We start from the raw sequence: 26,401 nt of genomic DNA, 5'->3' as shown, positions 1-26,401 counted from the left end.
CAAATCAGTTGTATATTCGTGCATAAAATAATTTTTGTTTCTAGTATGTGTGATTATATTATGGAAAATTTGATTTTTTTGGCATTTTTAGACATTTAGAAGCCTATATCTTGTTACAGAATTGGAATTACACAAAAATTCTACCATATTTTGAAAGCTTAGGTTGTTCTGAAAAAACGATATATTGTTTTCCTTGGTAAACTAAAAGTCCCCCCGAGGAAAGGCCCCTAAAGTGAAACAGTGCAAAATGTTCAAAAACTGTCTGGCAATACAAGTTCCGCTTTGACCAAAATGGCTGGCAGTAAAAGGGTTAATTAATGTTTTATTGATTTTTTAGTAGACTTAAGGTATTGAGATCCAAATTACGGAAAGACCCCTTATCCGGAATACCCTTGGTACCGAGCATTCTGGATAATGGGTCCTATACCTGTAGTACCAAACATTAATACAAAATAATAATTCCAAAAGTAAATTATCCCAAACTTTGAAAATGCTATGATTCCAATATATTACTTTGAAAAAATTAATAATTTTCGAAATTCGGGAATTAGTAAATATTTTTGGAAAAATCTCTTACAAAAAGTCTTTTTGTAAAAAACTTGATATAAAAAGTTGTTTTTTTTTTTTAAATTATACACAAGTTGAACTATCTACAGACAATCCCAATGATCCTAATTGTTTGTAAATAGTTCAACTGATAAAAGTCTTTTGATTTTCTTTTTCTTTACAAAAAAAAGACTTTTTGTAAGATATTTTCCAAAAATATTTATGAATGCAATGTCTATTAGTATATTAAAACAAAATTTACATTCTGAAATACAGATGGTGGCTACTCTGTTTATATAATTATATATTTACCAGTGATGAGCAAAATTTTCTACCAGGAATGGATTCATGGGGAATTTCCATATTTCGGCACTTTTTTGTCCACAGTTTTTCACTGTTTTTTTGTTGTTGTTTTTTAAAAATATTTACACTTTGTTATTTATTTATTTTACTATAGCTTACTTTCATATACTGGAAGGAAGATATGGAAATGATGTCAGAAAATGTTTCTGGATTCATCATCCAAGGGTTCTCTGATACTCCTGAACTTCAAACCTCTCTTTTTGTGCTATTCCTTGGCATCTATCTCATCATTCTGCTGGGAAATCTCATCATATTCTTAGTCATTTCATGCAATCCTCACTTACACACCCCCATGTACATATTCTTGCTGAACCTTTCACTCATAGACATTTCTTTCACTACAAATATTTTCCCTAATTTGCTACATATTCTTCTCACACAACAAAATAACATTTCATTCTTGGGGTGTATGACTCAAATGCATGTTTATGGGTTCATGGCTGGCAGTGAATACTTTCTCCTGACGGCCATGGCATATGATCGTTATGTTGCCATCTGTGATCCCCTTCATTACATTGCCCGAATGAGCAGGAAACACTGTGCTGGGCTTATAACTGCAGCATTCACTGTTGGGTTTGGTGAATCAGGTGGCCTAGTTGTCATTATATCTAAACTATCATATTGTGCTTCCCATCTTATTAACCATTTTTTCTGTGATGTCACACCATTGCTAAAACTTTCCTGCAGCAGCACTTTTAGTCTGGAACTTTTAATGTACATTGAAGGGACATTGCTGGCTTTCAATTCCTTCCTCCTTACTCTGACCTCATACATATTTATCATCTCTGCTATCCTGAAAATACAATCCTCAGAGGGGAGACAAAAAGCCTTTTCTACCTGTGCTTCTCACCTGGCCTGTGTGATAACCCTTTATGGGACAGTACTTTCTTTGTATATGAGACCCACCACAAATTATTCCCTAAATAGAGACAAGTATTTCTCACTGCTGTACATTGTCCTGGGCCCTGTTTTAAATCCTTTTATTTACACACTGAAAAATAGAGAAATTAATTCTTCCTTTAATAAAGCGAGGCAAAGGTTTTTAGCTTTTTAATTTGATATAAGTGTTGGCTAATACAAGTCAATAACATTTCAATCTGAACAAGGTAGTTCTCTGTACACAAGTGAGGGGAGACATAGTTTAGAAGCCATTGCTCTAGGTGAATGTAAGAAAACTATTGCTTGCCCTAACCTTATTAACTGATTGAAGGTTTTAATTACAGAAGTTTACAGATTGCTGCCACTTGTGGAGAGAAGAAAAATCAAAGTAAGGAAAAACTGAAAAAAATCCAAAAAAGCTTGAGATCATTTTAAGGAAATAACATTTACATGATTGATTCTGACTCTAGTACTGATAATAAAAGTTTGATGTACAACTTTACTGTGCTTTGAAGCACCATTTCTATATTTAGTCACAAGTTCTGAAACTGACCTTGTGAATTCCCCAGCCCGGGGAATAATAATCCTACTTTGTTATGGGTTTTGTTAAGTTTTACTCACAGACAGTGAGGCTGCTGGGCAAGGATCATGCCACTTGTCAAATGTTTTTTCCATAAGCCACACCAGGAAGCCTATAAAAACCCCACGCTCCCCAGAAATGATTGTCCATGTTTATTTCTTCATGTACGTGTAATGAATACATTTTCTTCTAAAGCAACATCAAAGCCCCACTGATCTAAGGGGTCCATTAAAACTCCACCACAGTTTGGAGCCGAAATGATATTGAACAAAGACTCAGGCCAGCAGCAATTAAAGGAAAAGTGAGACCTATCAGAGGTCCCCCTAGTATAGACAGTACATCTATGCATACAGAGTTGGGTGATAATCCCAACTGAGGGAGTCATAAGGGTTTAGATAGGTACCAACCAACCTCATAAAACTGGGGACTGCACAGTTTCTCGAGAGGCAAAGTTTGGGAAATGCGGTCTATATCTAGATAGTTATTTAAATGAGTGGCCTAAACTAAAAGGCAGTAAGGTTACCAGAAGGGGCATTAATATTGAAACCTCTCTGAAATCCCTTCCAGTAAACAACTTTAGAGATTAGGCTCTTGATAGGTAAGTTTAAAAGATCATCACATAAGCTTGGTTAGACTTTTCCATTTGGTTGGTAAGTCACCTACACATGACTAGGGCATAAATAGGATATACGTTTTCCAGATTCATAATTGTAATTTAGCTTGATCAGTTTTTATTCCATTCACTAGTAACACGTAACTGCATCAATAACCCACTAAAGTTTGGGCGGATTCCACTCCCTCACCAAGATGTGATGGGAAGCCTTTCTGTGAATTTAATGAATGCAGTTTAAGCAGGGAATGAATAAAGGGGATTCTATTTTACTGTGTAATTTGTTTGTTAACTTGTTATAGTAGTTTTATTTGTTATACAGTAGGTTAACATAGAGTTTAGTTGTTGGTACGATATAGGAGAGTATCAACTAGAAAGGGAAGTTTGAGAACAAGCTTAATGTTGGTTTGAAAAATGTGAAGTTACTGAATAAAATCTGACCTGTTGTTGGCTCCACCTACTTTTTCTAACCTTGGACCACAGATATATAGTAAAAACCACGGTGCAAAGTTTGGGGATCCTGGTTTTAATAGTTTCTGAATGGCAGCAATTCAAATTTCCCCACTGAAAACAATGAAAGAAATGTGATTGGCTTTTGGCAGCCCCACTCACATTTTAAAACGTTGATTGCATAGTCACCCAGTGAAAAGATTGGAAACCCTTGCATCAAACTAATAAAATTAAATAGGTGAAAGCTGATTGGCTGTTGGTGGCTCCACCCACTTCAAAACTAAAACTGCAGTCCCCTAGTGACCAACTGTGAAAAGTTTGGGGACCCTGCTGTTAATACTGTGAGAATGGCAGCAGGTTGAATTTTCCCATTGAAAGTCAATAGGTAAAATCTGATTGGCTGTTGGTGTCTCAGCCCACTTTTTTTAACCTTTAACCACAGTTACCTGGTGCCTAACGCTGCAAAGTTTGGGGACCCTGGCGTTATTACTGTGAGACTGGCAGCAGGTTGGATTTCCGCCAAGTCAATAGGTAAAATCTGATTGGCTGTTCACAGCTCCACCCACTTTTGGGAATCCAACAATCAAAATCTTACAGCTTTGAGGGGAGTGTAGCCTCAAAGCTGTAAGATTGGCAGCAGTTTCATTTTTCCTATTAAAGTCAATGGGTAAAATTTGATTGGCTGTCATTGGCCCCTGCCACTTTGGGTCAACAAATGTTGCAGTTTCATTTGGGGTAATCCCATGATCATGTTATTCAACTTCGGGGGTGTAGCTTCAAAGCTGTAAGAGCGGCAGCAGTTTGAAAATCTTCCCTGTCAAAGTCAATGGGAAAATTGGGGTGTTCAGAGACGGGGGGAGTGATCGCTTAGAAAAGCATCCGCTATAGGGCAAAGAAGTGTGAAAAGTTTGGGTGTTGTACCCCTAAAACTGTAGGAGGAGTAGTGTTTAGAACATTGGGGCGCTAAAAAGAAGAAGAAAAAGTGGAAGAATAAAATGAACTTGAAGAACAGTATGTTGGGTTCAACCCATCATAATAACAAATACCAGAGGGAGCTCACATCAGCTTTTCCATATTTATCATACAGCAGCCCAGGGATCTATGGTAAGTAATTTAGTAAATTCACAGAGGATCCCCTGGGGTGTTGCAGGGTTTCAAAATAATAAGGCTTATTTCATCACCCAGAGAAGTTCTTCATACCTTTGGCCAACATTAAAAAGATACAGTCATTCAGTGTGATCCAACCTGGAGTTCCATGTTCCTCCTATTAAAGTCAGTATGTTATCTTGATGACTAGTGATGTGAGGATTTTTTTCATCAGGCATGAATTGGCAATGAATTTCCCCATTTTATTATGGCGAATTCTTTTGCAAAACTTCTGTAAAAATTTGCCGCAGAAAATTTTGTTGCATGTCAAAAAAAGTCATGGCCGTGTCATATTGGGCATGACCACGGCAAAATGTGCCCAAAGATAGGAATGTCATGTCAAAATGGGTACGTTTTCGTTTCGCAAATTTTCGCTGAATCAAAACGGGATAGGTTCGCTCATCACTATCGATGACTATCAAGTTATCATGCATCATATGCCACGGTCATATGACAATGCTGATGAGGCCACCACAGTTGCAAGAATAAATTGAAATAACACGAAAGTCCAGTGAAACTGTACTATACAGAATATGTCACACGCAGGCAGCATTATCCCCATTGTTTTCCGTAAAGATTGTTCTGCCAATACAATACAATGCTTAATGCTAAATATTGTCATCCTCAACACCTAATACGTAACATACCTGTAAAGAGTATCGGAAGACTGGCGTGCATCCCTACCTTTAGGCGCACCAGCCCCCAGTCTCCTCTGGTATGGCGCGCACCTGCGCGAACCCCTCTTCATCGCGTTCCGGGGCGCAATGGCAGGATGAGCGCGTGCACATGCACAATAGGCTTCGTGTCCCCCTGCGCTGTGCTTGCTTGTTTTCTTTGCCCAAGCTGGTTCTGTGCTTCTAAGTTCCTAGCTAAGCTGTAATTGACTGCCTGGTTTTCTGACTTTTTGCCTAAACTTTGTCTTTGAATCTCTGCTGCCTGCCACCGACCTTTGCCTAACTTGACTTCACCTTTCTGTACCGTGTTCTCTGGAATACCTTGGCTGTGTGTAGGATCCCTGTCTGCTCCGCCGCAGAAAGTCCTAGGTTCCAAAAAGGGTGTCGGTGAACACAGGGGTCGGCAGGGCTCTCCTACTACACCTAAAAGATACTCCTGGCAGTTTCCGGGCTCCTAAGCATACAGACTGTAACAATACCGTATACAGTAGCCAATTTTTGTGCCTAAAGGTAGCCATACACGAGCAGATCCGCTCGCATGGCGATGTCGCCAAGCGAGCGGATCTTCCCCCGATATCCCCACCTACGGGTGGGCGATATCGGGGAGCATTTAGGTAAAAAAAAAATCCGATCGTTTGGCCCTGGGGCCAAACGATCGGATTATGTGGGCGGCAATGGGGCAGTCGGATCGGGGACCGCATCAACGAGCCAATGCGGTCCCCGATCCGACCGGATTTTCTAACCTGGCCGATCGAGATCTGGCCAATTTCAGGCCAGGCTGCTCTGCTCTCCCCATACACGGGCCGATTAGTCGGCCCGTGTATGGGGACCTTAAGACGCATTTGTTCTAAAAAGGAAAATTTCATACAGAAATCAAAAGATTTATTCAATAGACTTAGAGAGAGGGTTTATAAGTATAAAGCTATAAATAAAGCCTTTCAAAGAGCAGCAGCCACAAAAAGGTCAAACCTTATGTTAATATTGCCTTGTCCAATGTTTCTAATGTTGAAAAAGAAAATAGAAAGAAATTACTCCCTATGAAGAAAAAGAAAAACAAAAAGAAAATAAAGATGACCCCACCGTTCTTTCATGTATTCTTACCTTTAGTCCACAATACAATGATTAAAGCAAATTGTTGATAAAAATGTAACCATTTTAAAAACAGATTCCACCTTAAGACAAATGTTGGATAATGATTATAAATCTGTGAGTAGAAGAACAGAAACTTTAGGCAATAAATTGTCTCCAAGCCTCATCCAATCTAATAAACAAACTTAAGACGTGGTTATCCACCAAAGGAATGTTTGGATGCGGCTCAAGACAATACAGTATATTACATAAACTGTAACACAAAATATGTTGTTTACCAATTGACATGCAAAAAATGTAATAAAAATATATATAGGTCAGACAAGTAAAAAACTAAAAGAACATATTCCAGAACATATTCTCAATATCACGGATGATAAATATGAAACAACAGTAGCCAGACATTTTTCTGAATGTTCAAACAGGTCTTTATCCTATTTAACTGTTACTGGCATAGACAGGATTATACCAGACCCTCGAGGGGGCAATATTATTAATGCCCTTATAAAGAAAGCAAGTGGATTTTTTATTTACACACGAGATAACCTGAAGGTGGATACCATTATTTTCTTGTAATCCAACATACTTGCTTCTCAATGAACCACAGTTGATACCTAATTAATGAATTCTAATTATATGTACACTGTGATTGGCCAACCACTTTTTCATGTGATTAGCTGTTTTTGCTTTAACTAAAGTGCCCCCTTTTGGTACGAAACGCAGGCTTTTCTTGGCATCTTGTGTAAGTATATAATAAACTAAGTATAATTTTAGTTTAATTCAGCTTGAAACTTTACTTTTTGGAGACCCAGACCGCCTTCCTGTTTTTTCCTATGCTAAATATTTTTCCAGAGTGTTTTCCATAGAGAAGTATTTATCAAACATTTCACAGATTATATTTTTTACAGAGCCCTAAGAATACATGTATAGATAATTAGCTAATGATTTTGAATTCCCAATAGAATTCCCTTTGTCACACTGGTTATATAAACTGGGTTCCTAAAGAGACCGGCAGACTCTGTGCCCCTGCATGGAACAACCTTCTGCCCCTCAGGCTGAGCAAAGACAAGATCTATCTGACTTATGTATTTGTATGATAAAAGGTACCTGGCTTTGGTAATGTAGGAGCACTGCAAGGTTAGAATTCAGGTAAGTAATGGAGGGCAGTGTGGGTTCAAAAAGCCTTTCCTTGATTATTATTCTCTAGTAAATGATAGATTTATGTTGGCTATATTTGTTGACTGTTAAAAATAAATTTGATATTTCAATGCTAAAAGACTGTAGAATTGTAGTGACCTAACAGACTTAAAGCTTAACTGAAGTGTTGTATTTTATGTTTTGGGCTTTTTTACCACCGTAGGGAAATGACTAAACTGTATATTATATATCAGGAGTTGCTGGGTTCAAACCTATGACTGCAGGTTGTTTGGATTGTGTATTTTCCTGTTTAGCCACCAGAGGCTTCTAGATCAGAAACATCCATGTAACCATACTCTCCCTCTGTTGTTTTCTCAGTCTCCTACCCTAATCTCGTTAAGGCCAGATGTCAATGATCTTGTTATCAAGGGCCTATATAAGCCAGGGCTCTCCTTTCAGTTTTTGCTGGATCATTGGTTCATGTTTGTGCTTGGGTTCCTGCTTGTGCCTCAGCCCTGTTAGTTCCTTATTCCTGCTAACCATCTGATCTACTGGTTTTGATCCCCTTGGGCCCAGCCGGACAGAATGATCCAGCAACATGATTACTCTGTACAAGTACATTAGAGGGGATTATAGGCAGTTGGGGGATGTTCTTTTTTCCCATAAAAACAATCAACGCACCAGAGGTCACCCCTTTAGATTAGAGGAAAGGAGTTTCCATTTGAAGCAGCGTAGGTGGTTTTTCACGGTGAGGGCAGTGAGGTTATGGAATGCCCTTCCTAGTGATGTGGTAATGGCAGATTCTGTTAATGCCTTTAAGAGGGGCCTGGATGAGTTCTTGATCAATCAGAATATCCAAGGCTATTGTGATACTAATATCTACAGTTAGTACTAGTGGTTGTATTTATAGTTTATGTATGTGAGTGTATAGATTGGTAGGTGTGGGTTAGATGTGCTGGATTTACTTGGATGGGTTGAACTTGATGGACACAGGTCTTTTTTCAACCCTATGTAACTATGTAACTATGTAACATAATCCTGTTTTTATTAGCAGGGAAAGCTCAGGAATGGACTGAAGGGGCAATAATTGAAAAGGCCTTTTGTCTGAAGGATGCCTGTCTGTTTTTCTCCATATTAAAGACACATTTTATGGGGGATATCTGGCCATTACCATCTGATATTTTGAAACCTACTGCTGTTTTCTCCTCAACCTCCTCATTTTAAACTTCTTTTGCATCTGAATCTGCTATCCAGTCTGCCTACCTCCCCCGGTCTGTGCCTATGCCCCATTATAAGGGGGTTCTACTTTTTCATCCACAAACCTCTTGTTTTGATATTTCTGATGATCTTGCTAGCACTGGAGATTCTAAGGTTTTTTTTGATGGAGATGATTTAGAAAATATTTCTGATGAAGAGTGGGAAGATTTAGAAATACAAACTGCATTTACTACTAAGTTCAAGGGTTGGTCAGTTACCCAGTTGCCATCTGTATCTGTGCCTACTGATCAGTTATCTGTATCTGTGCCTGCAGTGCAACCATCATCTCCAATACTTGCTCATATTTTTGTGTTGCCGACCCTCTGGTGGCTTGGTCCTTTGCCAGCCTTCCCATGGCTTGGGCCCTTACCAGCTCTCAGTTTTGAACATCTACCTTGTCCTGTGTCGTCTACCCAGCTAGTGTCTGCTCTTGTGCCCGCATACAATCAACAATTGCCTTCTCCAGTTCCAGCACCCCAACTCCTGCCTTGTCCAATTCCAGCACCACAACTCCTTTCTTGTCCAGTTCCAGCACCCTGACTCCTGCCTCATCCAGTTCTAGCAACCCATCTGCCTTTTCCCGCTGCTGAGCAAGCAGTCCTGCCAGTATTGTCACCTGTCTTTGTGCCTGAACTCCAGCCATCAGGTCTTGTCTCCATATCAGCATTAGCTCATGTCTCCATGCCAGAGTTCCAGCCTGTGCCAGACTCCATTCCTGTGCCTGCTCCCCAAAAGCTGCCACTGTCCCCTTTTTTGCTAGCTCCCCGAAAGCTGCCGGGCCAGTTCCTGTGCTGGATCCCCAAAAGCTGCTGCTGCCTGCTCTAGTGCAGGCTATCAGCCTTCCGGTTTCTGTACCCACAGTTCAGTCTCCAGTTTCTGCACCCGCAATCCAGTCTTCAGCTTCTGTGCCAGTGCTTCAGATTTTGGGCCCTGTGCCTACATTTCATTTTTCAGTCTTTATGCCAGAGCTTAAGTCAAAATTGTCACCAGTCCTGCCCTCCCTGCTACTGGTTCTGGTGGTTCTGCTGACCCAGGCTCTACCAGTCCTGTTGCTGCGAGTGGGGGTCCTGCTGCGGATCTCGATGGTCGTTGACCTGTAATGGGTGTCTGTACTTCTGCAGTTGACCAAAGTGCTCTTGCTTCTAATCATGGCATCCCTCATGCTTTGGCTCCTGGTCCTGGCATCTCTCCTGTTCTGGCTCCTGATCTTGGCATCCCTCCTGATCTGGCTCCTGATTTGGGAGATCCTCTTGGTGCTGTTCCAATTGGTCTACACCTGTTTCAGGCATTCTTCCTTTCATTGGTCCCAAAATACTTCATCCTGCTATTGCCTTCCTTGCTGCTGCTGTCCTTGTTGGTTACCCGTTGATTGCTGTGGTACATATACTTCTACTAAAATTGTTGCTTAATCTGCTGATGTTCTCAATCCTGGTTACTTGTACTCCGCTGATGTTCCTGATTCTAATGACTCATATTGTACTGGTGTTCCTGTTCCTCCACACATTACTGGTGTTCTAGGTCTGGACTTCGCAAGCATCGTTAACAGCATTGTTCCTGGGGATCCATCATTCTTGGCTCCTAATCCTGGTGAATCACCTCTCCTGGCTTCCATATTTATTGGTTTAAAAATTTTGTTCAATTCCTCACCCAATCCAGGGATTACCCCATGGTTGATCCTTAAATGGGGGGTTATGTCAGGAGTTGCTGGGTTTCAAACCTATGACTCCAAGGTGTTTGGATTGTGTATTTTCCTGTTGAGTCACCAGAGGCTTTTAGAACAGACTGCAGCTTATAGTCCAATTAACCTTACTCTTCCTCTGTTGTTTTCTAAGTCTTCTCCTCTAATCTTATCAAGGCCAGGTGTCAATGATCTTGTTATCAAGGGCCTATATAAGCCAGTGCTTTTCTGCCAGTTATTGCTGGATCATTGACTCATGTCTGTGTCCTAGCCATTTGTGCCTTTGTTCCTGATTTAGGTCCTGCTTGTCCTGTGCACTCACTGAGCAAATCCTCAGGCAGAATATTTGATTAAAAAGTAACTTTATTGGAGAGCCGCATTATGCGTTTCGTGTTCAGAGACAATAATAGGCGAGGATGTAACACCAATCAAAGCATACAAGTTAATTGTTCCATCAATAATAAAAAATACTTTAATTTAAAATGTATATAAAGATACCATATTAGTACTCTCATAACTGAAGCCCATTGAAAACATAGAACATAGGAATTCATAAATATTTTTTGAAAAATCTCTTTAAAAAAGTATTTTTGTAAAAAATTGATATCAAAAGATTTTTTTTTAATCATACAAGTTGAATTATCTACAGACAATCCCAATGATCCAAATTATTTTTAAATAGTTTAACTTGTATATGATGAAAAAAATTCTTTTTATTTTTTTATTTTTTTTTACAAAAAAGACTTTTTGTAAGACATTCTCCAAAAATATTTATGAATTCAATGTCCATTAGTATATAAAAACAAAATTTACTTCCTGAAAAACAGATGGTGGCTACTCTCTTTACATAACTATATATTTACTAGTGATGACCAAAATCTTCTGCCAGTCATGGATTCGTGGTGAATTTCCATTTTTCGGCATTGGCGGATTTTTTCACCATGTTGAGAATTTTTATCAAAGTTTCATGCATTTTTTGGCAAAGCAAAATGGGACAGATTCGCTCATCACAAATATTTACACATTTTATCTTTTTTTTTTTTTTTACTATAGCTTACTTTCATATACTGGAAGACATGAAAATGGCCTCAGAAAATGTTTCAGGATTCATCATCCAAGGGTTCTCTGATACTCCTGAGCTTCACATCTCTCTTTTTTTTTTTACCTAATTTGCTACATATTCTTCTCACACAGCAAAATAACATTTCATTCTTGGGGTGTATGACTCAAATGTATGTTTATGGGTTCATGGCTGGCAATGAATACTTACTCCTGACGGCCATGGCATATGATCGTTATGTTGCCATCTGTGATCCCCTTCATTACATTGCCCGAATGAGCAGGAAACACTGTGCTGGGCTTATAACTGCAGCATTCACTGTTGGGTTTGGTGAATCATTCAGCCTTATTGTACTTATATCTAAACTATCATATTGTGCTTCCCGTCTTATTAACCATTTTTTCTGTGATGTCACACCATTGCTAAAACTTTCCTGCAGCAGCACTTTTAGTGTGGAACTTTTAATTTACATTGAAGGGACATTACTGGGTTTCAATTCCTTCCTCCTTACTCTGACCTCATACATATTTATCATCTCTGCTATCCTGAAAATACAATCCTCAGAGGGGAGACAAAAAGCCTTTTCTACCTGTGCTTCTCACCTGGCCTGTGTATTAACCCTTTATGGGACAGTTATTTGCCTGTATATGAGACCCACCACAAGTTATTCTATAAAAAGAGACAAGTATTTCTCACTGCTGTACATTGCCCTGGGCCCTGTGCTAAATCCTCTTATTTACACACTGAAAAATAGAGAAATTCATTCTTCATTTAATAAAGTGAGGCAAAGGTTATTAGCTTTTTAATTTGATATAAGTGTTGGCTTATACAAGTCAATAACATTTCAATCTGAACAAGGTAGTTCTCTGTACACTGTGCATGAGGGGAGACATAGTTTAGAAACCATTGTACTAGGTGAATGTAAGAAAAATATTGCTTGCCCTAACCTTATTAACTGATTGAAGATTTTAATTACAGAAGTTTACATACTGGTACCACTTGTAGAGAGAAGAAAAATCAAAGTCATAAAAGACATAAAAAAGTAGGAGGAAAAACTGAAAAAAATCTAAAAAGCTTGAGATCTTTTTAAGGAAATAACATTTACATGATTGATTCTGACACTAGTAATAATAATAAAAGTTTGTACAAGTGATGATCCCCAAGTTTTAGGAACAGGTAGTGAAATATCAGAATGCCACAACACTCCAGTGATAGAGACCTTTATCCAGAAAGCTTAAAATTATGGGAGAACCATTTGACTTGACATGAAAAAAAATATTTTCTTTTTATCTGTAATAATAAAACAGTAGACAGACCAATTTGGCTTTATGCCTAACAAATCCACCTCAATCATACTCTGGCCTCTATACACTAACCGACAGATAACCTATGATACCGGCTCAAAAACTGTGGTGTCCGGGACTTGGCCAAGGCCCTTGATACCATTAAATGACCATAAGTCCGGTAAGGTTACCAGAAGGGGCATTAATGTTGAAATCTCTCTGAAATTCCTTCTAGTAAATAACTTTAGAGATTAGGCTCTTGATGTCATCACATAAGCTTAGTTAGACTTTTCCAGTTGGTTGGTAAATCACCTACACATGACCAGGGCATAAATAGGATATACGTTTTCCAGATCCATAGTTGTAATTTAGCTTGATCAGTTTTCATTCCATTCACTAGTAACATCTACTTGCGTCAATTACCTGCTAAAGTTTGGGTGGGCTCCACTCCCTCACCAAATTATGATGGGAAGTATTTATGTGAATTAATAAAGGAAGTTTAAGCAGGAAATGAATAAAGGGGATTCTATTTATTTGTTTGTTAACTTGTTATAGTAGTTTTATTTGTTATACGTTAACATAAAGTGGAAATTACTTTTTGGTACTATATAGGATAGTATCAACTAGAAAGGGAAGTTTGAGAACAAGCTTAATGTGGGTTTGAAAAATGTGAAGTCACTGAATAAAATCTGATCTGCTGTTGGCTCCACCAACTTTTTCCAACCTTGGACCACAGTTATGTAGTAGAAACCACAGTGCAAAGTTTGGGGATCCTGGTTTTAATAGTGTCTGAATGGCAGCAATTTAAATTTCCCCACTGAAAACAATGAAAGAAATGTGATTGGCTTTTGGCGGCCCCACTCACTTTTTATAACCTTGATTGCGTAGTCACCCAGTGACTGACTGTGCAAAGTTTGGGAACCCTGGCATCAAACTAATAAAATTCAATAGGCGAAATCTGATTGGCTGTTGGGGGCTCTGCCCACTTTTCAAAACTGAACTGCAGCCCCCTAGTGACCAACTGTGAAATGTTTGGGGACCCTGCTCTTAATACTGTGAGAATGGCAGCTGGTTGAATTTCCCCATTGAATGTCAATAGGTTAAATCTATGGTAAAATCTGATGTGTGCAAGTATCTTCCAACAAACCTGAAAAATGTAGAGAAAGTTTGCTCAGAAGAATTCCAAATCACCCCTAAACAGTTTACACAGATGGTATGTGCTTACAACAAAGAATCAAGGCTGTAATGTCAGCCAAAGGTGGTTCTACCAAGTACTGAGAGAATTCATCTGTAAGAAATAGTGGTTTGCTTAATTAACCTTTGTATCTTAATGAAAATTAATGTTACATATGTTGTATGGCTGGAATGACAAAAATAGAAATTAAATCATTTTTATTACAGGTTGTAACACAACAAAGTGTAGGAATGCTGGGGTGAATATGTATGCATGGCACATAGTTGGCTTATTAGTTAATCAGATGAGAAAAGATGTATCTATGGGCTGAAAAATGTGTTCACAAAGGAATTATCAGATATGAACCATGTAACATTTTTGCCCATTATGACCTACCCCATGTGTTAATGGTTTGGCACAAAATATGTGCTTGGTAAATCATTAATAGGAATAGGAAAAGAGTATGGCAGTGAGTGTGAGTAGTGATGAGCGAATCTGTTCCGTTTCGCTTCGCCGAAAAATTCGCGAATCTTTGAAAAGATCCGCGAAACGGCGAAAAATTCGCGAAGCGGCAAAAATGTCGTGCGACAAAAAAAATTGTCGCCCGCGGCTATTATTTTGTCGCGCGGCTATTGTTTTGTCGCACGGCTCTTGTTTTGTCGCACGGCTCTTGTTTCGTCGCGCGGCTCTTGTTTTGTCGCCCGCGGCTCTTGTTTCATCGTGCGGCTCTTGTTTCGTCGCCCGCGGCTCTTGTTTCGTCGCCCGCGGCTCTTGTTTCGTCGCCCGCGGCTCTTGTTTCGTCGCCCGCGGCTCTTGTTTCGTCGCCCGCAGCTATTATTTTGTCGCACGGCTCTTGTTTCGTCGCCCGCGGCTCTTGTTTCGTCGCGCGGCTCTTGTTTCGTCGCCCGCGGCTCTTGTTTCGTCGCGCGGCTCTTGTTTCGTCGCGCGGCTCTTGTTTCGTCGCGCGGCTCTTGTTTCGTCGCCCGCGACTATTCTTTTTTGACGCCGCGACAATTTTTGGACGTGCGGCGAATTTTTCCGCGGCGAAATTTTTCATCCGTTTCGCGAAACAATCCGCCAATGGCGAAACGCGGAAATTCGCCGCGAATCCATGCCTGGCGAAACTTTTCGCCCATCACTAAGTGTGAGTAGTCAAAATAAATTGTATTCCCTTTGTACCAGATTGATTATGTCAGGTGTGCCTACAATGGCAAAATGAATGCAAACACCAGAATACACCAGGCAGTAACAATAAAGACTACAGGAGATAAATAGAAAAACTGGGCTAATGTAAGGAAAGAATTAAGATCATCATGTATTTTACACACAGTAAAAGTTCCCATTACTGCTTTCTAGTGGAAAGACAAGTTTTGTAGCCAATAGCATTCCAGCATCCATAATGAAACCAGTCAGGTTACAGAAATATTTCAAAGAACATGAAAATATTACCTGAGAAAATGAAGGTGGAAATGGTTCTGAATCTTTCTGATACAATCTTGAGTCCAGAAGAAACTAGTTTTCTAGAAAAAAGTCTTACTTTTTGTCCAAAGACTTTGATTTATTTAACACAATTACAGATAAAAAATCGGTTTGTACGTAAACTATTATTGAAAAAAACATTTGTAATGATAAGAATGATGAAGATACTAATAAGAGTAATGAAGTTAATAAGGTTAATCCCATTTTTCCACAGACTAATGTTTCTAGTTTTAAAGAAATGAATATGGTTTTGCAACTTGAACAACTACAGCGAGAAAATGATCCTAATGCAAGAAGGATAGGAGCCAGTGTAAGAAAAACAAAAGAGAAATTTAGATCTAAATCAAACTTAACAGACCATACTGCGAACATGTTCAAAAAAATGTTGAGCTAGAAATGACATTATTACATGAAAGCTTAAAGAAGAAGGAAAGGCTAAGTCACTTGGGGGTGCCAAAATGTTAGGCACCCCCAAGTGACTTAAATCGCTTACCTTTTAACCCGGGCTGGTGCCCCTGAATGGAGAGAACAGCACCAGCCCGGGGTAGCAGCGATCGCTTTCCTTCTTCCTTGTTCGCTGCGCGCGCGTGCACAGTAGAGTGAAAAGCCGAACTTTGAACAGAGAAGTCGGCATTTCACTCTACTGCGCATGCGCGGCTACTAAAGCAAATAAAGTGCTGTCTTGTATAAAAAAGGGCATTGACTCAAGGGATGAGAACATAATTTTGCCCCTTTATAGGTCCCTGGTAAGGCCTCACCTTGAGTATGGGGGGCAGTTTTGGGCTCCAGTCCTTAAGAAGGATATTAATGAGCTGGAGAAAGTGCAGAGACTGCAACTAAACTGGTAAAGGGGATGGAAGGTTTAAACTATGAGGTGAGACTGTCAGGGTTGGGGTTGTTTTCTCTGGAAAAGAGGCGCTTGCGAGGGGACATGATTACTCTGTACAAGTACATTAGAGGGGATTATAGGCAGTTGGGGGATGTTCTTTTTTCCCATAAAAACAATCAACGCACCAGAGGTCACCCCTTTAGATTAGGGGAAAGGAGCTTCCATTTGAAGCAGCGTAGGTGGTTCCTCACGGTGAGGACAGTGAGGTTGTGGAATGCCCTTCCTAGTGATGGGGTAATGGCAGATTCTGTTAATGCCTTTAAGAGGGGCCTGGATGAGTTCTTGATCAATCAGAATATCCAAGGCTATTGTGATACTAATATCTACAGTTAGTACTAGTGGTTGTATTTATAGTTTATGTATGTGAGTGTATAGATTGGTAGGTGTGGGTTAGGTGTGCTGGGTTTACTTGGATGGGTTGAACTTGATGGACACTGGTCTTTTTTTCAACCCTATGTAACTAACTATGTAACTATGTAACTATGTAACTTGTCCTGGACAATTGACTGCAGCGCGAATAGGGAGGAAGGAAGCGCTCGCTACAGGTACCCCGGGCTGGTGCTGTTTTCTCCTTACAGGGGCACCAGCCCGGGGTACAAGGTAAGCAATTTAAGTCACTTGGGGGTGCCTAACATTTTGGCACCCCCGAGTGACTTAGACTTTCCTTCTCCTTTAAAGTCAAAACAGCGACCCTCTTTTACCTAATAATAATCTTACAATAAAAGAGAAACAGCCTAAAATGACTCAGCTATTGTAATAAGGGAAGCAGACAAAGGTGGTCAAATAGTCATACTGAATAAAAAAGACTAGTGGAAGCATATAGGAAATTACATAGTTACATAGAGTTGAAAAAAGACCAGAGTCCATCAAGTTCAACCCATCCAAGTAAACCCAGCACACTTAACCCACACCTACCAATCTATACACTCACATACATAAACTATATATGCAACCACTAGTACTAACTGTAGATATCTGAAAAAGAAGCTTACAAATTATTACATGAGAATCCTATAATTTCTTTTGAACTAGAAGTGGATAATCTATTACAACAAGCCCTACAATTAAATATAACAGATGAGAAGTTAGCATCATTTCTGAAAACTAATAAACCTAGAACTGTGATCTTTCATTTTTTACCAACAATTCATAAAAAAGAGAAACCACCCATAGGGCAAGCAATTATTGCAGGTATCGGTTCTCTAGGTGCAAAATCTTTGTGAATATATTGCCCATTTCCTACAGCCCTTAGTTACATAGCTATCTAAGAGACAGTGGACATTTGCTACATGTGTTGAGTAACGTCCACTGGCAACAAGAAAATTATAAGTGGGCTTCTTGCATAACCCACCAACTAGGTTTTAAAGCCATTCAATATCACTTAATTCACTATAGCACTTATGAAGCCAACTTCATCACTTACATCTAACAAGCTATTAATTATTTTTTTTTTGCTAATTTACAATTTTTTCTATTTTGATAGAGAATATTATTTGCAATACTGTGGCATGGCTACGGGTGCAAAATTTGTCCCTTCATATGCCAATTTGTTTTTGGAATGGTATGAAGAACAACACATCCTTAATGACGACAATATGTTTTCAGAATATATTCAATATTATAGATACATAGAGGATATCAATTTAATATGGTCAGGTACATTTGACCAGTTCAATGAATATATCACAGCTTTAAATATCAATAATTATAATTTGAAATTCACTTTTGAGATCAATGCCAATTCTATTAATTATTTAGACATCACATTATCCACAGAAAATGAACACATTATCACCACTTTATACATAAAGATTGTTCTGCCAATACATTCCTTACTGCTAAATCTGCTAATCACCTAATACATAACATACCGTATAGCCAATATTTGCGCCCAAGACGCATTTGTTATAAAGAGGAAGATTTCATACAGAAATCAAAAAATGTATTCAATAGATTTAGAGAGAGGGGTTTCATACAGAAATCAAAAGATTTATTCAGTAGACTTAGAGAGAGGGGTTATATGTATAAAGCTTTAATTAAAGCCTTTCAAAGAGCAGCTGCCATGGAAAGGTCAAACCTTTTCAAAAGATATAGAGCTGCCTTTTCCAATGTTTCTAATGTTGAAATGAAAAATAAAAACAAAAAGAAAATAAAGATGACCCCCAGTTCTTTCATGTATTCTTACCTTTAGTCCACAATACAATGAAATAAAGCAAATTGTTGATAAAAATGTAACCATTTGAAAAACAGATTCCATCTTAAGACAAATGTTGGATAATGATTATAAATCTGTGAGTAGAAGAACAGAAACTTTAGGCAATAAATTGTCTCCAAGCCTCATCCAATGTAATAAACAAACTTAAGACGTGGTTATCCACCAAAGGAATGTTTGGATGCGGCTTGAGACAATATACTACTTGCAACTTTCTTTCTAAAACACAATCATTTACTTCATCAGTTACCAAAAAAAATATCAAATTAAACATTATATAAACTGTAACACAAAATATGTTGTTTACCTCTTGACATGCAAAAAATGTAATAAACAATAAATAGGTCAGACAAGTAGAAAACTAAAAGAACATATTTGTGACCATATTCTCAATATCACGGTGTGAGGAAAAGTGCCTTACCGGCACGGCGGGGACGCCCGCCGCGCTGCCATCGGCGGGGACGCCCGCCGCGCCGTCTGCTCTCTGTGCCGGCTTTCTCCTAGGTGCGCGCGCGCGCGCACTTCCGCATCTTAAAGGCGCATGCGCGCTGACGTCATGACGTCAGCGCGCAAAGGCGCGAAATTCAAAATATTTAAAGGGCCATCTGTATTAGATTCATTGCCCGTGATAGGATTTGATCCTGGTGCTTTTCTGAGCCTTGTTTCTGTATCCTGCTTGTTGCCTTCCTGTGTTTTGACCCGGCTTGCTCCTGACTATTCTGATTATCCGTATCTGACCCCGGCTTGTACTTTGACTACGATTTCGTCTCATCCTGCTGTATTGATTACCCGGTTTGACCCTTGCCTGTCTGACTATCCTTGATTGCTGCCCGCCCCGACCTAGCCTGCCTGACGACGACCTTGTTTAACCCTATTTGTACCGTGATCTTTGGCCTAACTGACTTTCTACAGTCGTGCCCCATTGCTAGCCAGAACTCCTGCCTTGCACCTCTCGTATAAGTCCAGGTGGCATCCGAGTAGCTGAGGGCTCCTCCCGAAGCCAAAGGCGGTCACGCTACTGGTGAAGCACGAGCTGAGACCAGGGTGCTCGGCACTAGCTCTGGTATTGGGTGCCGACCGTGACACACGGATGATAAATGTGAAACAACAGTAGCCAGACATTTTTCTGAATGTTCAAACAGGTCTTTATCCTATTTAACTGTTACTGGCATAGACAGGATTATACCAGACCCTCGAGGAGGCAATATTATTAATGCCCTTATAAAGAAAGAAGCCAAGTGGATTTTTTATTTACACATAAGACTACCTGAAGGTTTAAATGTTGAAAATGAAGTTTCCTGTTATGTTTAAATTATGTTTAAATCATCTTTAATGTGCCCAATGGTGGATACCATTCTTCTTTTTCTAAGAAAATGTCAAAATAAACTTCAATGTGCCTAATGTTGGATACCATTCTTTTCTTGTAATCCAACATACTTGCTTCTCAATTTGCCACAGTTGATACCTAAATAATGAATTCTAATTATATGTACACTGTGATTGGCCAACCACTTTTTAACATGATTAGCTATTTTAATAATGTGTATTTTTTTAAATGTGATTCAGCCTATGGTTAAGTACCCCAATTTTTGTACGAAACGCATAAGGTTTTTCTTGGCATCTTGTGTATGGATATAATACACTATATGTATTTTTACTTTAACTGAGCTGTTTTGAAACTTTTCTTTTTGGAGATCCAGAGTGCCTGCCTGTTACTTTTATAGAGTGTTTTCCCTAGAGAGGGATTTATCAAACATTTCACAGATTATAATTTTTACAGAGCACTAAGAATACATGTATAGATAATTAGCTAATGATTTTGTATTCTCAATAGAATTCCCTGTGTCTCACTGGTTATATAAACTGGGTTCCTAAAGAGACCGGCAGACTCTGTACCCCTGCATGGAAGAACCTTCTGCTCCTCAGGCTGAGCAAAGACAAGATCTATCTGACTAATGTATTTGTATGATAAAAGGCACCTGGCTTTGGTAATGTAGGAGCACTGCAAGGTTAGAATTCAGGTAAGTAATGGAGGGCAGTGTGGGTTCAATAAGCTTTGCCTTGATTACTAAAATCTAGTAAATTAAAGATTTATGTTGGCTATATTTGTTGAGTTTTAAAAATAATTTTAATATTTCAATACTAAAGAACTGTAAGAAAGAATTGTAGTGACCTAGCAGACTTAAAGCTTAACTGAAGTAAGCTAGAAATGTTGTACTTTTATGTTTTGTACCATCTTAGGGAAATGACTAAACTGTATATTATATATTAGGAGTTGCTGGGGTTCAAACCTATGGCTGCAGGTTGTTTGGATTGTGAATTTTCCTGTTGAGCCACCAGAGGCTTCTAGATCAGAATGCAGTCTATAGTCCATTTAACCATACTCTCCCTCAGTCTCCTCCTCTAATCTCATTAAGACCAGGTATCAATGATCTTGTTATCAATGGCCTATATAAGCCAATGCTTTCCTGCCAGTTATTGTTGGATTGTTGAGCTCCATCTTGTTCCTCAGCCCTGTTAGTTTTTTGTTCTTGCTAACCATCTGGTCTACTGGTTTTGACCCCGTTGGGCCCAGCCGGACAGAATGATCCAGCAACATAATAAGGAGCCTGCTGGAAACTCCTCTACAGTGCATGAAAAATCTGAACTACAACTCTCTGCTGAGTGGCTTGTTTCAATGAAAAGGTACGAAGGGGGAAAATACACCTTTGATGAATTTCTTCTTGTAAAACGTTTTGTACTGTTTCTTTTTTCTGTCAGGCACCTGATTACATGAAAAGCAGACTGATAATCCTGTTTTTATTAGAGGGGAAAGCTCAGGAATGGGCTGAAGGGGAAATAGTTGAAAAGGCCTTTTTTTCTGAAGGATCCCAGTGAGTTTTTCACCATATTAAAGGCAAATTTTATGGCGGATCTCTGGCCATTACCATCTGATATTTTGAAACCTACTGCTGTTTTCTCCTCAAGCTCCTCATTTTCAACTTCTTCTCCATCTGAATCTGCTATCCAGTCTGCCTACCTCCCCCGCTCTGTGCCTATGCCCCAGCATAAGGGGGTTCTACCTTTTCATCCACAAACCTCTTCTTTTGATATTTCTGATAATCTTTCCAGCTATTCAGAAGCCCAGTTTTGAGTATCTACCTTGTTCTGTGTCAGCTACCGAGCCAGTGCCTGCTCCTGTGCCTGCATCCAAGCAACAATTGCCTCATCCAGTTCCAGCACCCCGACTCTTTCCTCTTCCAGTTCCATCACCCCGACTCCTTCCTCGTCCAATTCCAAAAACCCAACTCCTGCTTCGTCTAGTTCCAGCACCCCATCTGCCTGTTCCAGCTCCTGGGCCAGCAGTCCTACCTGTATTGTTACCTGTCTTTGTACCAGAACTCAAGCCATCAGCTCCTTTCTCCCTGCCAACATCAGCTCATGCCTCCGTGCCAGAGCTCAAGCCTGTGGCAGACTCCGCTCCTGTGCTGGCTCCCCAAAATCTGCCTGCTGGTTTCTGTACCTGCGGTTCACTCTCCAGTTCTGCACCCACAGTCCAGTCTCCAGCTTCTGTGCCTACACTTCAGTCTGAGGTCTTTGTGCCAGAGCTCCAGTCTCCTGCTCCTGTCTCTGTACTTCAGCCTCCAGATCCTGTCCCTGTGCCAGTGGTCATGCCTATTCTAGCTCCTGAGCCTGCAGCCAAGTTGCCTGTTCCAGCCTCCATGCCAGCAGTCCTGCCTGTGCTGCTTCCAGCAGCCTTGCTGGTTCCAGCCTCTATGCCAGCAGCCTTGCCAGTTCCCCAAAAGCTTCCACTCTCTGAATTGCAGTTACAGAAACAGTCTCCAACTCATGTGCTGGCTACCAGCCTGTCTGCCCTGGCCTCCGGGCCTGAGGACCTGTCTCCCCTGAAATCCAGGCCTGAGGTCAAAATTGTCTCCAGTCCTTCCCTCCTTGTTACTGGTTCTGGTGGTTTTGCTGACCCAGACTCTACCAGTCCTGTTGCTGTGAGTGGGGGTCCTGCTGCAGATCTCAATGTTGCTTCACCTGTAGTGGGTGACTGCAATGATCCTTCACCTGTAATGGGTGTCTGTACTTCTGCAGTTGACCAAAGTGCTATGGCTCCTGATCCTGGTATCCCTCCTGCTTTGGCTCCTGAAACCAGCATTCTTCCTGTTCTGACTCCAAATCTCTGCACCTCTTCTGATCTGGCTCCTGAAACCAGCATTCTTCCTGTTCTGACTCCTAATCTCTGCACCTCTTCTGATCTGGCTCCTGATTCGGGAGATCCTCTTGCTGCTGTTCCAGTTTGTCCTACTCCTGTTTCAGGGATTCTTTTTTTCATTGGTCCCAAAAGACTTCATCCTGCTATTGCCTTCCTTTCTGCTGCTGCTGCCGGTGTCCTTGTTGGTTACCCTGTTGATTGCTGTGGTACACATACTTCTACTAAATTCGTTGTTGAACCTGCTGATGTTCTCAATCCTGGTAACTTGTACTCCACTGATATTCCTGATTCTAGTGACTTGTATTGTACTTGTGTTCCTGTCCCTCCACCCATTAATGGTGTTCTTGGTCTTGGATTCTCAAATATCATCAACAGCATTGTTCCTGGTTATCCATCTATCTTGGCTCCTGATCCTGGTGAATTACTTGTCCTGGCTTCTCATATTTATTGGCTTAAAAATTTCTTTCATGTTCACTTTGCTTTGAGATTGTATTTTTTCTTGTTCTGTTTGGTTTCAATACAATCTACTTATTTGCCTGTATTTTCTAAAATGTGCATATCTGTGATAGGAAATTCCCCAGCAGATCCAGGGATTGCCCAGTGGTTGATCCTTAAGGGGGGATTATGTCAGGTGTTTCTGAGTTTCGAACCTATGACTACATTTTGGACTGTGCAATTTCCTGTTGAATCACCAGAGGCATTTAGAACAGATTGCATCTTATAGTCCACTCCAACCATACTCTCCCTCTGTTGTTTTCTCAGTCTCCTACTCTAATCTCGTTAAGGCCAGGTGTCAATGACCTTGTTATGAAGGCCCTATATAAGCCAGTTCTTTTCTGCCAGTTATTGTTGGACCATTGATTGATGTTTGTGCCCAAGTTACTGCTTGTTCCTCTGTGTTGGGCACTCACTAAGCAAATCCTCAGGCAGAATTCTTGATTAAAAAGTAACTTTATTAAACTACCACTTTACGTGTTTCATGTTCAGAGACACTTAATCATAGGAGAGGATGTAACAGCAATCCCATGGTATTTAACAATGGTTCCACCAATCAAAGCATACAAGTAAATCCATCAATCACAAAAAGGCTGTAATTTGAAATGTATATGAAGGTACTATATTAGAACTCTCATAATTTAAGCCCACTGAAAACATAAACTTTACAAAATGTAAAAACAAGCACACTCAATCCACCATATTGGTTCTCCCATTTGAAGCTTATAGAAATTTAAAAAGCTTTATTACTACAAAACATTAATACAAAATATTAATTTTAAAAAGTAAATTATCCCAAACTTAGAAAATGCCATCATTCCAATATATTACTTTGGAAAAAAGTCATCATTTTTGAAATTCAGGAATTTGTAAATATTTTTGGAAAAATCTCTTACAAAATGTTTTTTTGTAAAAAAACTTTATATCAAAAGATTTTTTTTACTTATACACAGACAATCCCAATGATCCTAATTCTTTGTAAATAGTTCAACTGATTTTCTTTACAAAAAAAGACTTTTTGGAAGACACTTTCCAAAGATATTTATGAATGCAATGCAATTAGTAAATAAAAACAAAATTTACTTTCTGAAATACAGATGGTGGCTACTCTGTTTATATAATTATATATTTACTAGTGATGAGCAAAATTTTCTGTCAGTAATGGATTCGTGGGGAATTTCCATATTTCGGCACTTTTTGTCCACATTTTTTCACTGTGTTGAGAATTTTTTTTAATATTTACACTTTTTTTATTTATTTATTTTTTTACTAGAGCTTACTTTCATATACTGGAAGGAAGACTTGAAAATGGCCTCAGAAAATGTTTCTGGATTCATTATCCAAGGGTTCTCTGATACTCCTGAGCTTCATATCTCTCTTTTTGTGTTATTCCTTGGAATCTATCTCATCATTCTGCTGGGAAATCTCATCATATTCTTAGTCATTTCATGCAATCCTCACTTACACACCCCCATGTACATATTCTTGCTGAACCTTTCACTCATAGACATTTCTTCCACCTCAAATATTTTCCCTAATTTGCTACATATTCTTCTCACACAACAAAATAACATTTCATTCTTGGGGTGTATGACTCAGATGTATGTTTTCGCATCCTTGGCTGGCAGTGAATTGTTACTCCTGACGGCCATGGCATATGATCGTTATGTTGCCATCTGTGATCCCCTTCATTACATTGCCCGAATGAGCAGGAAACACTGTGCTGGGCTTATAACTGCAGCATTCACTGTTGGGTTTGGTGAAGCAGTCGGCCTTATTGTCCTTATACCTAAACTATCATATTGTGCTTCCCGTCTTATTAACCATTTTTTCTGTGATATCTCACCATTGCTAAAACTTTCCTGCAGCAGCACTTTTAGTGTGGAACTTTTAATTTACATTGAAGGGACATTGCTGGCTTTCAATTGCTTCCTTCTCACACTGACCTCATACATATTTATCATCTCTGCTATCCTGAAAATACAATCCTCAGAGGGGAGACAAAAAGCCTTTTCTACCTGTGCTTCTCACCTGGCCTGTGTGATAACCCTTTATGGGACATCACTTTCCTTGTATATGAGACCCACCACAAGTTATTCCCTGGAAAGAGACAAGTATTTCTCACTGCTGTACATTGCCCTGGGCCCTGTGCTAAATCCTCTTATTTACACATTGAAAAATAGAGAAATTCATTCTTCATTTAATAAAGTGAGGCAAAGGTTTTTAGCTTTTTAATTTGATATAAGTGTTGGTTTATACAAGTCAATAACATTTCAATCTGAACAAGGTAGTTCTCTGTACACTGTGAGTGAGGGAAGACATAGGGGCACATTTACTAATCTACGAACGTCCGAAAAGCGTCCGAATGCGTTTTTTTCGTAATGATCGGTATTTTGCGTCTTTTTCGAGCGCTCAATACGAAAGTCGTGACAATTCACAAAATTTGTAATGGCAATGAAAAAGTCGCGACAATACACAAAATTTGTAATGGCTATGAAAAAGTCGCGACAATTCGTGTAAGTCGTAACGGCTATGAAAAAGTCGCAAAAAATATGAAAAAGTCGCAAAATGTTCGTTTTCCAATCCGAATTTTTCTCATTCGGATTCATGGATTAGTAAATCAGCCCCATAGTTTAGAAGCCATTGCTCTAGGTGAATGTAAGAAAAATATCGCTTGCCCTAACCTTATTAACTGATTGAAGGTTTTAATAACAGAAGTTTACAATTTGGTACCACTTGTGGAAAGAAGAAAAATCAAAGTCAGGAAAAACTGAAAAAATCCAAAAAGCTTGAGATCATTTTAAGGAAATAACATTTACATGATTGTTAAGTTTTAGGAACAGGTAGTGAAATATCAGAATGCCCCAACTCTGGTGATAGAGACCTACTGTATATAGGTATGGTATCCCTTATCCAGAAAGCTGAAAATTATGGGAGAACCATTTGACTTGACATGAAAAAAAATATTTCATTTTATCTCTAATAATAAAACAGTAGCCTGACCAAATTGGCTTTATGCCTAACAAACCCACCTCAATCATTCTCTGAAGAAACAGCTCTGGAAACACCACGGACAGCCAGAAAAAATGTTAAAAGTTCAGTCTTTATTCACATTCTTTTAAAACCCAGAATGCCTGACGCGTTTTGTGTGTTTGCGCACTTAATCATAGGCATCAATCATACTTCGGCCTCTATACAC

The sequence above is a fragment of the Xenopus tropicalis genome, chromosome 7 (genome assembly GCF_000004195.4).
Source record: "Xenopus tropicalis strain Nigerian chromosome 7, UCB_Xtro_10.0, whole genome shotgun sequence".
NCBI lineage: Eukaryota > Metazoa > Chordata > Amphibia > Anura > Pipidae > Xenopus > Xenopus tropicalis.
This window is presented reverse-complemented; position numbering follows the sequence as displayed.